The 16029-nt window shown below is 43.3% G+C and overlaps 1 protein-coding gene across 25 annotated transcripts in view; it reads right to left on the reverse strand.

Moving 5' to 3' along the window:
* Positions 1-16029, reverse strand: part of ZNF618 (zinc finger protein 618) — a 377016-nt gene that overhangs the window by 291817 nt on the left and 69170 nt on the right. For all 25 annotated transcript variants that reach the window (XM_047828947.1, XM_047828945.1, XM_047828943.1 and 22 more), the window contains one exon: positions 14760-14909. The gene's annotated coding sequence lies outside the window, so the exon portion shown is untranslated. The remainder of the gene's footprint in view (positions 1-14759; positions 14910-16029) is intronic.

Consider the following 16029-nt stretch of genomic DNA (forward strand, 5'->3'; position numbering starts at 1 on the left):
TTCTAACCAGTCATCTGTTCTTCACTATTAAGACTAAGGGAAATAGTTCTACATATGCAAAGATTCACACAATATTGTATTCATGAGTCCTTCCTGAGGAATCTACCAGAGGGAGAACTTTATCCAACCTGGAAATGATTGGAGAAACATTGGTCAAAACACTGATTTTGATCATTGGATTATTCAATGACAGAACTATGACTAAAACTTAGATTTTCACAAATGTGAAAGTATGCAAACATCATCTACTTTGAGAATGTCGAAATTATATAACTATAAAGGGGAAAGGAAAGAGAAAAAACCAAGTGGAGTAAGTTCATTATTGCTGCATAGCTAAAAGTTGAGAACAGGGGCGCCTGGGTGGCTCAGTCGGTTGAATGTCCGACTTCGGCTCAGGTCATGATCTCACGGTTCGTGGGTTCGAGCTGCGCGTCGGGCTCTGTGCTGACAGCTCAGAGCCTGGAGCCTGTTTCGGATTCTGTGTCTCCCTCTCTCTCTGCCCCTCCCCCACTTGCACTCTGTTTCTCTCTGTCTCAAAAATACATAAACATTTAAAAAAAAAAAAGTTGAGAACGAATACTATTTAAAGTTAACAAACCAGGGACATCTGGGTGGCTCAGTTAAGTATCTGACTTCAGCTCAGGTCATGATCTTACAGTCCATGGGTTAGAGCCCCACATCAGGCTCTGTGCGGACAGATCAGAGCCTGGAACCTGCTTCGGATCCTGTGTGTGTGTGTCTCTCTCTGCCCCTCCCCCACTCACGCTCTGTCTCTCTCTCTCTCTCTTTCAAAAATAAACATTAGGGGCGCCTGGGTGGCTTGGTCGGTTAAGCATCCAAATTCGGCTCAGGTCACAATCTCACAGTCCATGAGTTCGAGCCCCACATTGGGCTCTGTGCTGACAGCTCAGAGCCTGGAGCCTGTTTTGGATTCTGTGTCTCTCTCTCTCTCTGCCCCTCCCCTGTTCATGCTCTGTCTCTCTCTGTCTCAAAAATAAATAAACGTTAAAAAAAAATTTGTTTTTTAAATAAACATTAAAAAATTTTAAAAAAATAAAGTTAACAAACCAAACAGTAGAAACACAAGTAAAGAGAGGGGGACTAAGGGCACTAAATAAAGGCAGTAGTATGGACATAACCATTAAGACAAAAACACAATCCTTTCTAAACAACAAAAGAAATACGAAAACAAAACAAAATGTAAAAGTTTAAGAAAATAGAGTCCATAGCAAAAGATACACAATAAATAAAACATAAAATATGATAGAACTGAAACTAAACTTAAATCCTATCAGTAAATGTAGATAGACTTAATTCATTGTATTAGTCAGTGTTCTCTAGAGAAACAGACTTGATAGGAAAAATGTAGACGTATAGAAAGAGATTATTAGAAGGGATTGGCTCATGTGGTCACGGAGGCTGAGAAGTCCCATGATGATCTGCCATCTGCAGGCTGGAGGCCCAGGAAAGTTGATGGTGCCCCAGTCCAAACTCCAAGTCCTGAGAACCAAGGGAGCCAATGTTTTAAGTCCAGCCTGAGTCCAGAGGCCCAATAACTGGGGCTTTGATGTCTGAGGGCAGGAGAAGATGGATGTCTCAGTTCAAGCCAAGAGATAATTTATGCTTCATCCACCTTTTTGCTCTACTCGGGCCCTTAACGGATGGGATGGTGCCCACCTGCATCAGTGAGGACGTCTCCTTTACTCAGTCTACTGATCTGAATACACATCTCTTCTGGAAACAGCCTCACAGACACATCTAGAAATAATGTTTTATCAGCTCTCTGGGCATCCTTTAGCTCAGTCAAGTTGACAAGTAAAATTAATGATCATAAGTATTTCTGTCCTCGTCTGTTCAGGTTGCTATAACCTGAATACCAGAGACTGGGTAGCTTTTAAGTAAAAGAAATTTGTTTCTCACAGTTCTGGGAAGTCCAAAATCAAGGTGCCAGCAGACTCAGTGTCTGGTAAGGGCTTCCTGGTTTCTAGATGGCCATCTTCTCATTGTATCCTCACATGGCAGAAAAGGTGAGGGAGCTCTCTGGGGTCTCCTTTATAAAGGCACTGATGTCATTCACACGAGCTCCACCCTCATGGCCTAATCGCCCCCCAAGGGCCCTACCTCTTAATACCATCACATTGGGGATTAAGTTTCAACATGTGCATTTTGAGGGGACACAAGCATTCGGTCTATAGCACTTACCTCTTAGAAGAAAGAGATGTTCAGATTGATTTCCAAAGAAACAGACTTGAAAGTAAGTGATCCAGGAAGGGTAAACATAAAGGATTGGGCCAAAGGGTGCCAAACAGAAAGAAAAGTGGTACTTTGTTCTAAAACAAGCTAAATAAAATTCGGGCCAAAGAAGTTCAGTGAAACGAAGCAGAACACTTGATAATGTTACAGGCTGCGATTCAAAATGAAGATGTAATGGTTGTGAATATCACTGTACCAAATAACGCACAGCAATCTACATAAAGCAGGCACTGTAGGAGATGCAAAAGTGAAATGTACAGAAACTACTAATGAAAAGAGATTTTAGCACATCACTCTTACTCCAGGAAAGATGAAGTAGACAAAAGGTAAAGATGGACAGAATCCCTAAGCAACGTAATCAATAAAATAGATCTCATGTATGCCTATCAAAATGTATAACCCAACTGACATAGAGAATGTACTTTTTCTCAAGTTCACATGAAATATTCACAAAAATTCACAATACATTAGGTCACTGTGGAGACTTTAGTAGGTTCCATAAAAATTAAAGCCCACAGGCTCTACAGATAGACAACTAAACCCGTGAGAAATTATGCAGAAAGAACAAATACACAAAATAAGGAATGTTGGGGAAGAAATAACTATTGAAACGAGAATTTCTCAAGCTCTTTTTGCAGAATTGCGTGCAAAGACATTTTGAAGTCTAGAAGAAAAAGGCAATTTTCTAGGAAAAATGCCATTTACCAAAATTGACACAAAGGAAGATAGCTTGAGTAGATCAATTTTCACAATAGGAAGAAAGTTACGAAAGAGCTAATTCTATAAAATTTCCAAGCCTGGATGTTGTCAACCATTGCTTTGCAAATCGATGCCATTTAAACTGCTCCAAATAACAGAAAAAAGAATGCAAACTTCTGAATTTTTTGCATAAAGTGAAAATAACACTGATACATAAACCTGATGAATATTGTGCAAAAAAGAAATCTACAGGCCAACCTCAACCTTATCAAAGACTACACAAAAATCCTAAATAGAATGTTATCAACAGATCCAACAGCACATTGAAAACAATACATATGACCACATTTGATTACAGTAATGCAAGGATGGTTCAATATTAGGAAATAAATACAGTTCAAAATATTAATAATTCTAATAATAAAAATAATCTGATCATCCCCATAGATGTTCTTCTTAGGTAAGGCAAACTTGCTATATCCGAAGGTAATGTAAACAGTCTAATAGCAGTAAAAAGACTAGCATTTTTCTGTTTTTCAGGAAAAAGACAACTTGACTTTAAAGTTCACATGGAAACAAGCAAAAGGAAAACACAAAACCTTAGAGCGATGGCAAGGGGAACTAGTTCTCTTGGATGTTAAAACATGTAAGGTCTCTAAAATTGAAATAATATGGCATTGGCACATAATTTGACAGATACATCAAAGGAACAGAATTAGAACACCAGAAATGAAGAGTTGATGCTATTAAAGAAAGAATATTATCCTCAGAGAAATAGGGACATTGAAGATAAATGATATAAGCCAACTGGACAGTCACTTGCAAAAACATAAAATTGGGCTCTCACATCATCCCTAGATAAATTCATGGATGGATGGGGAAATGAATGGAAGCACAGATATGTGATCAAGCACATAGAGTAAAATATGAGTGGTAGAATCTAGATGCAGTGCAATGGGTATTCACTGGAAGAATCTTTCCAATTTTCCAGAGGCTTAAAATTTTCACAATATATGTTAGGGGGAAATGGAGGAGGTTTTAAGAAAAGGCACAGGAGTTGGCTTGAAGGGGTTCCCATTCGCCAAATTAGAACAATCCAAGCATCAAAACCAACAATGAAAGTAACGGATAATAACAGAATGCGTTAATTTAAAAATCCATGAATCCTTAATGATTATGGAGAGAGGGAGAGAGACTCAGATGCCAACACTAAAAGTGACAGTTACTCCAATTCCTTACTTTGAAACTTGGTGACGAAAAGGAAAGAATTAAGCCCTGCTTGACCACTCAGGAAGATCTATAGTCTATGCCATTTGTGGAAGATAAAAGGGGTAAAGGAAAAAGTTAAATTATACTGGAAGGAAACAATAAGAAAACTTCAGGGTTGCCTAGGTGGCTCATTCTGTTGAGTTGACTGCCTCTTGATTTTGGCTCAGGTCATGATCCCAAGGTCTTGGGATTAAGCTCCTCATTGGGCTCAGTGCTGAGGATGAAGTCTGCTTAAGATTCTCTCTCTCTGCCTCTCTCCCCCACTCATACTCTCTCTCTCTCTCTCTCAAATAATAATAAAAAAAACAGAGAAGAAAACTTCAAACTATAGCACATTCTATAAGACAGAGGCCAAGTTTTTCCAAAAATCAATGAAGACCCATGTGTGAGAGATGTTTTAGATGAAGACACAGAAGAGCTATAACAATCAAATGCAATATATGAATTTTGATTGGTTCTTGGTTGAGGGAAAACTATAAAAGATATTTGGGGGACAACTGAGGAATTTCAATGAGGACTTGATACTGGATTACAATATAAAATTAGTGTTAATGTTATTGGGTGCAAAATAGCATTCTGTTATAGATTTCTTATTTTTAGGTATATGAGGCATAAAGAATCATTATGTCTCCTACCTCCTCCAAGTGCTACAGCCAAAAAAAACAAAAACAAAAATAAAAACAATGACAGAGTTTATATAGATCTAGATGGATAAACAGACATGTAGATAATACATGGATGGTTGGATAGATACAGCTAGGTTAATAGATAAAGCATCAAGAGACAGATGTTAACAACTATTGGATCGAAGGCATGAATACACAGGTGTTCATTACACTGCACAAGTGTGCAGTTGGATGCATAAATATTGTCTAAAACTTGGATTTCATGGTTACTGAAGTCCTATATATGCCATGCCCACTGCTCAGCACTCTTACATATACATTTGCACTTAATCCTCATAACTGCCCCATTAGGTAGGCATCCCTCTCTATTTTACAAATAAATAAGCAGAACTGCCAAATCTTGACTAGTGTCACAAAGTGTAACTCATACCCAGATCGCTCTGACGTCAAGTCCGACGTTTGTTAAGCCGCAGTCTTATCTACAAAGGAACCAGGCAAAATCTGTAAGGCAGAAACTTAAATAGAACTCAAGAGAATCATGTACAAAATGTTGAACTGAAATCATTCCAAGTCTTCCAAGTATTCCCAGTAGAGGGCACAGAGTGGGCAGAGGGAAGAACACTGGAAATGGAGTATGATCTGGAACAGAGGTTGGTTTTGGCCTTGGGAGGTGTGTTGGAAGAGAGAAGCTGAGCTGGAAGGGATATTTGGGCCAAGTCATGGCAGGTCTTAAATGCCATGCTGAAAATCATGGGCTTTCTTTGGTTGGCAATTGGAAGCCACGGAAGGTTTGTACACAGGCAAAGGACACGGGAAAATAGTGATGTGTTCACTGCTCTCTTCCTCCCCAGTGGGAGACCATACTAAAACAAACACAAACAACACCTAAGAAGGAATTGGAACAAATTTTTGATGTTTTATTTATGAACTGAGCACTGGTCAAGTGAAAAAAAAAAACACCTTAACAAGATTAAAAATTGATGTACAAAGAACCACTCAGTGGCTTGTAATAGCCCTTTGTAGAGAGGGAAAAATGAAAAGCTATTTCATAAAAGATTGAAACTCCAGAGTACTCAAGGTTTAAGTGCAGGCAGAAAGCTCTCGTGGCACCATGGCTCTTAAATAAATGGAGTGTTTCTAGGATGGGAAGGCTTCATGGGGAGTAGACATTTTCTGTGCTGGTTGGGGCCCTCTGGACATTGTCCCAGGACTTGGGGAGCTACCAAGCCTGGGAAGGACCTTCCACTCTCTCACCACACCACTGGGCCAGAGGCCAAGGTTGGGGAAATACCAGAACCAGAGTCTTTCAGACTTGGAAAAGCTAAAACGGTCCCAGCGTCCTCCATCTGGTCCTTGAATCCACCCTCATCATCCCCATCAAGGGATTACCTGCATTTTCTCCTCAAACAAACAAGCAAACAAACAAAGCACTTATTTCTGACCCCAAAACTAACACACGTTCACTGGTAATTTGGAAAATACGAAAATGTACAAAGAAGAAAATAAAAGTCACTTACCATTCTACCATTCAGAGACAGATAGCTATATACTTTTAACAAAAGGTTATGCTATTGAAAATGCCATTTTGTGATGTGCTTTCTTCACCTAATAATATATTATAAAATTTTACTCATGTAAATAAATAATCTATGATATCACTTAATATCACAAATTGAGGAATCCCTTTTTGTTGGCCATTTGTTTCCAAATTCTTAAAAAAAAAATTACAGATGTCCTTTGAACAATGCAGGGATTAGAGGCACCTGCTCACCATACAGTTGAAAATCCAAGTATAATTTGTGATTCCCCCAAGATGTAACTACTGATAGCCTACTGTTGACCAGAAGCCTTACCGATATCAGTAGTCAATTAAAACATATTTTGTATGTTCTAATAATATCTGTATTCTTATAATAAAGTAAGCTAGATAAAAGAAAATATTATTAATAAAACTATAAGGAAGAGAAAATACCTTCACACGACTGTACTGTGTTTAGCCAACAAAATTCGCATATAAGTGGACCCACATGGTTCAAACCCATGTTGTTGAAAGGCCAAACTGTATACATAATGCTATGACACCCTTAAACACAAATCTTTTTGTGCATTCTGGTTAATCCATAGAAAAATAACTTTTTAGAATGGAAAAGCCCCTGTTTTTCCTTCTCTGTGAGTCATGGTGTTCTGTAACTCCCCATCTATTAAATCAATAGCCTTGTGGCTTCAGGGCAGAGGCCTAGGTACCACCCAGAGTCTAGACCAAGGATATCATTGCCCAACTTCAAATCAAACTAGAGTTCTGAGGCAAGATAATAGCCTTGAAAGATAGGCTTTGTTGAGAAAGATTAAAGTCTTTACATTTTAAATATTTCTTTATTATCAAGAACAGAGTCTAGCGGTGTCAGACTATTGAATTTTTCTATAGTTATATTATAGAATATGATAGGTAAGTTCCCATCAGAGAGAGAGGGGAAGGTGAGGAAAGAAGTGGAGAGAGAATTATATGGACAAGAGACTCAAGTGTCCTGGCTCCTCCTCCAAAAGAAATCCCCAGGATCGGGGTAGGGAAGGACTAGGTGGTAGAAAGGTCCCATATATATTACAGGTTGAGGGCTGAAACAAAGTGCACTTAGGCCTGTTTTACCTTTGTTACTTTGGGGGGCACCTCTCCACCAGCATGGACAGCCTCAAGGAATTCTGGTGTGCTATAATGAGGCAAAGAGAGAGAGAAAGAGAGAGCCCAGTTCCCTGGGTGTATCCCACAGGGGATTCAAAAGTTCTTATGCCTTTGCAGGGAACACAGCTGAGGATACCAGGGTGTAAGCTCACGACCAGTGCCCATAGTGAGGGCCAAAAGCACCCTAAGCAAGGGAGCTACAGGATGAACTATAGAATCTGGAGACTAAATAGTACTGGGCCAAAATGCAAGGGATGTAGTACCAGCTAGAGCCATCGAAATGGGGACCTGGTTAACAGGAGACAGTGGCAGAACTTCCTGGGAACAACCATGCAGCATTTCCAGGACACTGTCCTCTGTATTGGAGTGCCTTGTCCTTCTTGTTCTTGAAGTCACTGTCCTTAGCTCTTTTCTTTTTGAGATTTAAATGACGTATGACATTGTGTACATTTAAGGTATCTACATACTGATTCAATACATTTATATCGCAACATGATGGCCACTGTAGTGTTAGCTAATGCCTCTATGGTGAATCACATAATTATCGTTATTTTTTAGTCCTTAGCTGTTAAAGTGCTCTGTTGGATGTAACTCGTGGTCTGAACTCTCCACACTGAAATGTGTTCACCACATACCAATGAGGACTTGGATGCCTTCCTTGCCACTAGACAACACCATGGGAAAGAAGAGAGAGAAGCAGCCTTTTCTTGAGCAGTGATGAGAAACCATTGCCCCCAGGGAAACTTACTTCATCTTTGCTTATAACAAAATGTTCCTGGGGCACCTGGGTGGCTCAGTTTGTTAAGCATCCAACTCTTGATTTTGGTTCAGGTCATGATCTCACGGTCGCGAGACTGAGCCCTGCGTCAGGCTCCATGCTGAGCATGGAGTCTGCTGAAGATTCTCTCTCTCCTTCTCCCTCTGTTCCTCCCCTGCTTGCATGCACTCTCATTCTCTCTCTCTTTCAGGAAGGAAGGAAGGAAGGAAGGAAGGAAGGAGAAAGGGAAGGAGGGAGGGAGGGAGGAAGGAAGGAAGGAGGGAGGGAGGGAGGGAGGGAGGGAGGGAGGGAGGGAGGGAAAGAAGGAAGGAAGGAGGAAGCAAGGAAGGAAAGAAGGAGGGAGGGAGGGAGGGAGGGAAGGAAGGAAGGAAGGAAGGAAGGAAGGAAGGAGAAAGGGAGGGAGGAAGGAAGGAGGAAGGAAGGAAGGAAAGAAAAATAAAAAAACCCCAAAAAATGTTCTCGCTTAATGTTAATGGAATTTCCATCCTTGGTCTAGCCTTGTGTTCTAGATAAAGTTTCACAAATAGGGTTTCTCTTATATGTCAGCTCCATTCAATTGGTGGAGAGAATTTGAGGCACTGTGTTGAAAAGGATTCTGAGGTTTGGTCTGGCTTAATAGGAAAATATTCATGATCAGCTAGTGATGTTTGCCCCAGACTTGACAGTGGTGTGGTGGCACTGGGGCCAGTTACCTGCAGTCCATGCTCTAAAGCCCACATAACATATAAATGACGTAGCCTTTACATGCTGTTCCTGCAGTTACGGAAGCCCAGGCTTACTGTCATCCTGCCTTCTGCTGACCAGGTTAAACATCCTTGGATTTTCCCTGCTCCCTTCAGTGATACGGTTTCTAGACTCCTTGTTAGCACTGGATGGTTTATTTTTGCCCTCCTGTAAAATGGGACACGCAGAAACAAACATATTCAAGCCTCAATCCAGAGGCTCTTCACACACTCATTGAGCATCTGTGAGTACCAGTCACGTTCCAGATTCTCTCATCGGCGCAGTGTGAACAAAGACACCACTGCCTGACCGACTTCTGTGCGCTGTGACCGGGGAGGGTTGCAGGAGATTGCTACCTGTCCTACATTGGTCACGAGCAGTCTGTGAAAACATCTGGAGTCACCATCTGCTGAACCCCCTGGGGTCTCTGCAGGCCTCTTGCTGCGGAGCCCCATCATCCTGACGCTGGACCTCTATCCTGGGGTTGAGACTCAGGACAGGGCCTCCCTTTCGTCTCTGTTAATTCCATCAGACTAGATTTGACTCAACTCTCCTGTCTGTTGGGGTTTCTCTGACTCAACATTGGCAACTCACCACGTGTGTTCTCAGCCAGTCCTCATGGAAATAAAGGGGGTTGACGTGGCTCCAGCTTCTAGCAAGATGGAAAAGCAAAGCCAGCCCTACCGCCAGACTGGGCCTCACTGCAGCACGTATGCTTTGTCATCCCTGGCCAATCGTCTCACACACTGGGTTCCTCCATCAGTGTCCAGCAAAGTTGGGAACCCACAAGCATGTGATACATTCCACATTCATCAAAGAGCTATTGCTCATCGGTTGTGTGCCAGGCATATGTGTGAGTGTACGACTATCCTAGCCTTGTGGAGCTTACATTCCGGTGGGGGTGGGGGTGGGGGGAGACAGCCAAGAAACTTAGTAAAGTATATAGCGTGTTGGGAGGCGACAAGGATGTGGAGAAAGAAAATGTAGTTGGAAATTGGCATACCGATGAATGGACTGCAGTGTTCAATATGGCGGTCAGGTGGGCATTATTGAGAAGGTGACATTGGACATTGGAGCAAAGACGTGAAAAGATGTGAGGGGGTGAATCCTGCAGATACGTGAGGTGAGAGGCAGAGGAAACAGCAAGGTCAGTGTGGCTGAAGCGAAGCAAGTCACAGAGGAGGCTGGTAGATAAGGTCCGGAAGGCAATGGGGGCAGATCATGCAGGGTGCGTGGTCCATGTGAGGATCTGGTTTCTTCCTGGGGTGAGACGGGCAGCCATTGTGGGAGTGATGTGATCTGCCATATGTATTTAAGAGGCAAGGGTGGAAGAGGAGACTAAGTCAGGGAAACCGGAAATGGAGCCCAGAGACAGGCATGAGCTGTCCAAGGTCACACAGAAAGTAGAGGACAGAAGCAGGGAGAGGACAGTTCTCCCTACTGCTGCTGTCCAAGACCCTTCACCCCGCCCCTAGCTACACCAGGCACCCCCCTACTAGCAGTCCAGCGGGTCAGAGGAACCTCAAACCGGCCCCTAAACCCCAAGCGAAGCTTTCATGAAGAAATGGAGAGAGCAGCTCTGTGATTACAGCCTTAATTTTGCTCTGATTCAACACAGCTCTCCCCTCCGGCATGATTAGTCAGGTACCATTACCATTTTGTAATGAGATTAATGAGAGAATTCATTCAGAAGTCATTATCTTACCTAATAATGACCTTACTGATTACTGTATCTCCTTCAACTAGGTTACTGATTTTGATGAAAATATAATAAATATAGCTTGCAGCACCTGGAAATTTGTTCTCTGCCTGGAATAGTTCTGAGGTGAAGACTTATTTTAAGAATTTCTTGAAAGTGATTAAATATTTTGGTTCTCCTGAGGCGGTATTTCTGTGTTTTCACAGATGACATTTTTGAAATGTATGAAATATTTGATGATAAAATATTTAATAAGCCTGGCGTTCATATTTTTCAGACATCTGTTTCTACTTTGAGACTGTCTGAATGTGATTTTACATGAAATTTCTATTTGCATGTTGTGTTGGTTTAAGAAAAGGGCTGTGTTATGCATGACATATGCGTCTCATAAAATAATGAATGCCCGCGCCTCGCAGTCCAGAAGATATTGTACAAGAAGCATTGTGGTCTGCCTATTAAAATTCATCTAAGAAAATTATTAAATAAAAACAGAACCATTTCCAGAGGGGTAATAAGGCAGCTCAACTCTTATTAATTGAGAACCTACTAAGTACAAAGGTACAATAGAGAAGAAGGGATTAATATGACATGAGTTTTGTCCTCAAGATTCAGATTGAGTAAAGGTTTCTTAAGCTCCTACACAGCGCCTGCTGTTTTTAGACTTGTCATTTCATTTATGGGCTAGAGTGGTAAAAGGACATAGGTTTCTGGACTCAAATATAGGGGGTTCGAAGGCTGCTTTATTTTTTGGTCACCATCAAGTCACTTAACTTCTCAGTACCTCAGTTTCAACATCTGTACAATGGGGATAGTAACTAACTCCTTGGTTTATCGTAAGGATGAATAACAGAACGAGAAAACAGATTCTAAGAGGTTAAAAGCCTTTCTCAAAAATCACAAGTCTAACTAGTAGTGAAGCTGGGAGTCCCAGCTCCTCGGACTTCAAGCTTCAAGGCCATTCTCTTGTGACATCCTCTCTCTCATCCCTAAAGTTCAACCTTGTGAAAACAAAACAAAGTTCAGTGTGGGGACTTGGCATAAGCTCTTAGGCAATTTTCATAAATCTAAATAGTTATTGTACGATACCCACTTCACTCCCTGTTCGTCTTAATCCACGTGTCACCTGTAAAGATGGATGAATAATTTGGAAGCTTGATTGATGTGGGTTTTGCCTTATGACTTTCCTCGAAGTTAATGGGAGCCATGCGGTCCCAGATCCATGAATCACCCCAGCTGGAAATGCTCCATTAGAAGGAAAGGAAACAAAAGATCAGTCGAACGCTGGGAAAGCAGCCACACTCTGTGCTAAAATCTTAGGGTAATAAAACTTGGCATTTGGAAGTATGGTGGGGGTGCAGTGAGCACTGGAGTTGGAGTCAGATCTGGTCCCAATTGTGCCACCATTCTTGATGTGGAATCCTGAGTGCGACTCACTTCTCCTCATTGAGCCTCGGATTCCCTCGGCTTCCTCATGGGATTGAGGAATTATAACATCACCGATTGTGATCGAGGGCCTCCTGTATGTCAGGTCCGTTCTGAGTGCCTCACACACATTATCTCATTCGATCTTCTCAACGACTCATGAAGCATCGTTAGCCACATTGTGCAAATGATGAAATGGAAGCACAGAGAGGTTAAGTAACTTGCCCAAGGCTGACCAGCTAGAAAGTAGCAGAGGCAGGATTTGAATGTAGGTGGGCAGACTCTGGAGCCCTGGCCCATAGCCTCTACCCCTACTGTCTTGTGGGTATTAAGGTGCTTTGTGCACATGTGAGGCCTGCTGTTACCATTAGCTACCATCCACGGTATCCTGAATCAGGTTCTCAGTGAAAAAGGGACATCAAAGAAAATGAAAAGAAATTACTTTGTATGACAGTGGAAGACAACCTGAGGCACAACTGTGGCACACACAAGCATCGACACATCGCTTCCTGGTTGTCCAGCTAGGGAAAGGGACATGGACAAGAAGGAGCAAAGTCCGGGGGAGAGCAGCCCTGCAGGAACGGTTTAGAAAGTAAGAGTCAAAGCTCTATACAGACACTGACCAGCCTCCGTTCTCGAGTTTGTCTGCCTACATCCGCATACGCAAAACCGAGTGGGAAAACTTCTGGAGGCAAAAGCCAGTAAATCTTGCTATTCCAAACGTGCTAGGTCAACCAACAGTGACATCACTCAGGGCTGGTGCAGACTCTCAAGGCCCCAGTCCCAAGGTCTACTCTGTCAGAATCTACATTTTCACGAGATACCCAAGTGAGTCCTTTGCATGCGACAGCTGGAGAGGGCATCTTCTAAAGCCTCGTGCAGACAACCTGGGGGGACAGGGGGATCATGCTGCCAGTCCAGAGGTAGAAATTGTGATCCAGGAAGCAGGTTCTGCTTGAGAGATGCCTCGTTTGTGTTTTCTCAAAGGCAAAGGACATAAAGTCATAGAAATTAAACCACAGATAGTGTGGAGACATGTAGTAGACACATACATATGGGGGGAGGCTGGGGGTAAGCCCTGGTGTTTTTATTGGGGAGATAAGTCTCAGGGCAGTAACCCGGTAGGGATCAGACTTGAGTGCGGGTCTCATCTGAACCCTGACGCTGCTGCCCTGTAAAACTTTGGAAAAAGCCAGATTAAGGAATGGACAGCTGGATGAGTGCTCAGGGCACAAATCCATGAGGGAAGCTAAAAGATCACTAGAATAAATTGGTGAGCTAGAAGAGGGTTTTACTTCCACCAAGGTACACAGCGCCCTCCAGTGGAAAATAAAAATAAAGCGTTCCTCCCAAGCACCGTCGTCTGCAGGGAACAGGTCATGGTGGCCTGAAATTCTGCAAAGGTCTGTTCCATGGAGTTGGGGCTGTTTTACTGGAAACTAGTGGCTTATTTCATTATGTAAATATAAAACCCTTCAATCCACCTGCCAAAAAGTTGTACGGTTCAGCAAATTGCAAAAGAAAACTGAAGCGTGGAAGAACCACAGGATAGCAGGGAACACTTGGCAGACGGTTCTCAGAATGTGGATATCACTTCTGCCTAAGGAGGCAAATTAGTAACTGAATTTCCCTTTCTGTACGATTTCTATTAATATAAAGCCAGTCTCTCTTTGCCCTCGTGAAATAGATGCTAGACAACTATTTAAGGACATTAGTTGGAAGGGTTACCAACTCAACCACCAGCCTGAACTGCTCATGGCCCTTAATCCCTCTGTGCCGCTAGGTGAGTCTCTTCCCCACCCTGTCCTTCCCTCCTCGTAGGTAGTGGGGGGCTCAAGGGAAAACGTAGATTCCAAAACCATAAGCAAAGAGCCTCACACCATCAAATCCAGCACAGAAACATCCTGCAAAAGAGGCGAGAACATCCCGGGGCAGCATCACTGGTCGCTGCTCCCCCATGAGCTGTCCCAGTAAAGAAACCTGACTGAACACCAGACAAGGACAAAGAAGCAATAAACATGAGCCCAAACACCCAGGCCTTCAGACCAAATTGCCATGCGTCTTTCAATAAATACTTTGTTAGCACTGCAGGGAATATGGAGATATTTTATCGTAATGTTTCCCTTGAAGAGCTTACAAGCTACTGGAGCTAGTGACTAAACTCCAGATTTTGGACCTGGACAGACTTGGTTCCAAAACCGTCTGCCACCTAATATCTAGGTGGGGCTAGCAAGTCATGGTACTTATCTCAGCGCTGGCTTCTGAGTCTCTAATGTGGCAAAACAGTTCCTCTCCTTAGGGATTGTTATGGTGAAAGCTTCATTCCTCTTACCTTGCATCAGACACGGGGATCAGACACCACGGGAGCAATGCTTTGACCTCTTGCCCCCATGCCTCCCCCTACACCCCCCCCCCCCCCCCACACACACACACAGAGGAAGACCGAGCTACTGGGGAGGAGCAACAGACTCTGGACCACAGTTCCCAGTGGGTGGAGCTAATTCACTAAAAGGCTATGAGACCGGGGGATGTTTTCCGGTTTTGTCCCCCTGCACCACACTAGTGCAAGGCAGAAATGCTGAGTAAGTGGGTGACTCTGAAGTCCAAACTTACCCCTGGTGGGCTGTCCCAGGTCCACGGCGGGAAAGTAGAGCGCAGTAAAACCTCTGACCACAGATAGGAGGCCATGCTGTCCAGTTTATTGATAAAAAGCTCACACTGGTCTCCATTCGCCAGTCTCCTGGATCTTCTTTCCATGGGGTCCTCATTTCGGAAGAGAAAGAGAGAAGTGTTTTTTATTGAACCCCTAAAAGCCCACTTAGGACATTGTGGGAAGAAAATGAGAGCTGTATAAAGTACCTGCTTCTAATAGGCATCAGTAAAAGATTACTGCAGTCATTGTGGTCCCGTTAGTAGCCCAGAGAGGAGGCTTTTTATTTACACCTGAGAAAGATTAAAATTACCAGTAGGGGATTCCATGAGGAGATCACGCATATAAACTGAGCCTGGAGAGATGAGAGCTGACAGGGCATTCAGACAGGAAGACTTACAGGAGTAAAGCTATGGACGCGGGAATATTCTCCAGTTCATTGTAACCTGGCTCCTATCTTGTTTCCTCATGCCTTGCCATGTGTCCATCTTTTTTTTTTTGAGAGAGAGAGAGAGAGAGAGAGAGAGAGAGAGAATGAATGAAGGAGGGACCGGGGGGGGGGGGGGGGGAACAGAAGATCTGAAGCAGGCTCTGTGCTGCCAGCCGAAAGCCCAATGTGGGGCTCGAACTCACAAATCGCAAGATCACGACCTGAGCCAAAGGCGAATGCCCAACCACCTGAGCCACTCAGGCACCCCCATGTGTCCATTTTTTTTTTAATTTTCAGGGCGCCTGGGTGGCTCAGTCAGTTGAGCATCTGACTTCGGCTCAGGTCACGATCTCACAGTCCATGAGTTCAAGCCCTGCGTTGGGCTCTGGGGCTGACGGCTCAGAGCCTGGAGCCTGCTTCTGATTCTGTGTCTCCCTCTCTCTCTGCCCCTCCCCCGTTCGTGCTCTGTCTCTGTCTCAAAAATAAATAAACGTTTAAAAAAAATAAAAAAAATAAAAATTTTCATGTTTATTTTTGGGAGGGAGAGAGACAGAGTGACAGCAGGGGAGGGGGCAGAGAGACAGGTGCCACAGAATCCGAGCTGTCAGCACAGAGCCTCATGTGGGGCTCGAACTCACAAGCCATGAGATCATGGTCTGAGCCAAAGTCAGATGCTTAACTGACGGAGCCACCCGGGCGCCCCCCCATGTGTCCATCTTTGATGTCACCTTATTTCCTATGGGACTTCCTTATGGTCAAATTCACCTTCATCCACTCTGGCTGGTCTTTCTGTTCTCATAGCC

Source organism: Prionailurus viverrinus, chromosome D4, assembly GCF_022837055.1.
Source record: "Prionailurus viverrinus isolate Anna chromosome D4, UM_Priviv_1.0, whole genome shotgun sequence".
In the NCBI taxonomy this organism is placed as follows: domain Eukaryota; kingdom Metazoa; phylum Chordata; class Mammalia; order Carnivora; family Felidae; genus Prionailurus; species Prionailurus viverrinus.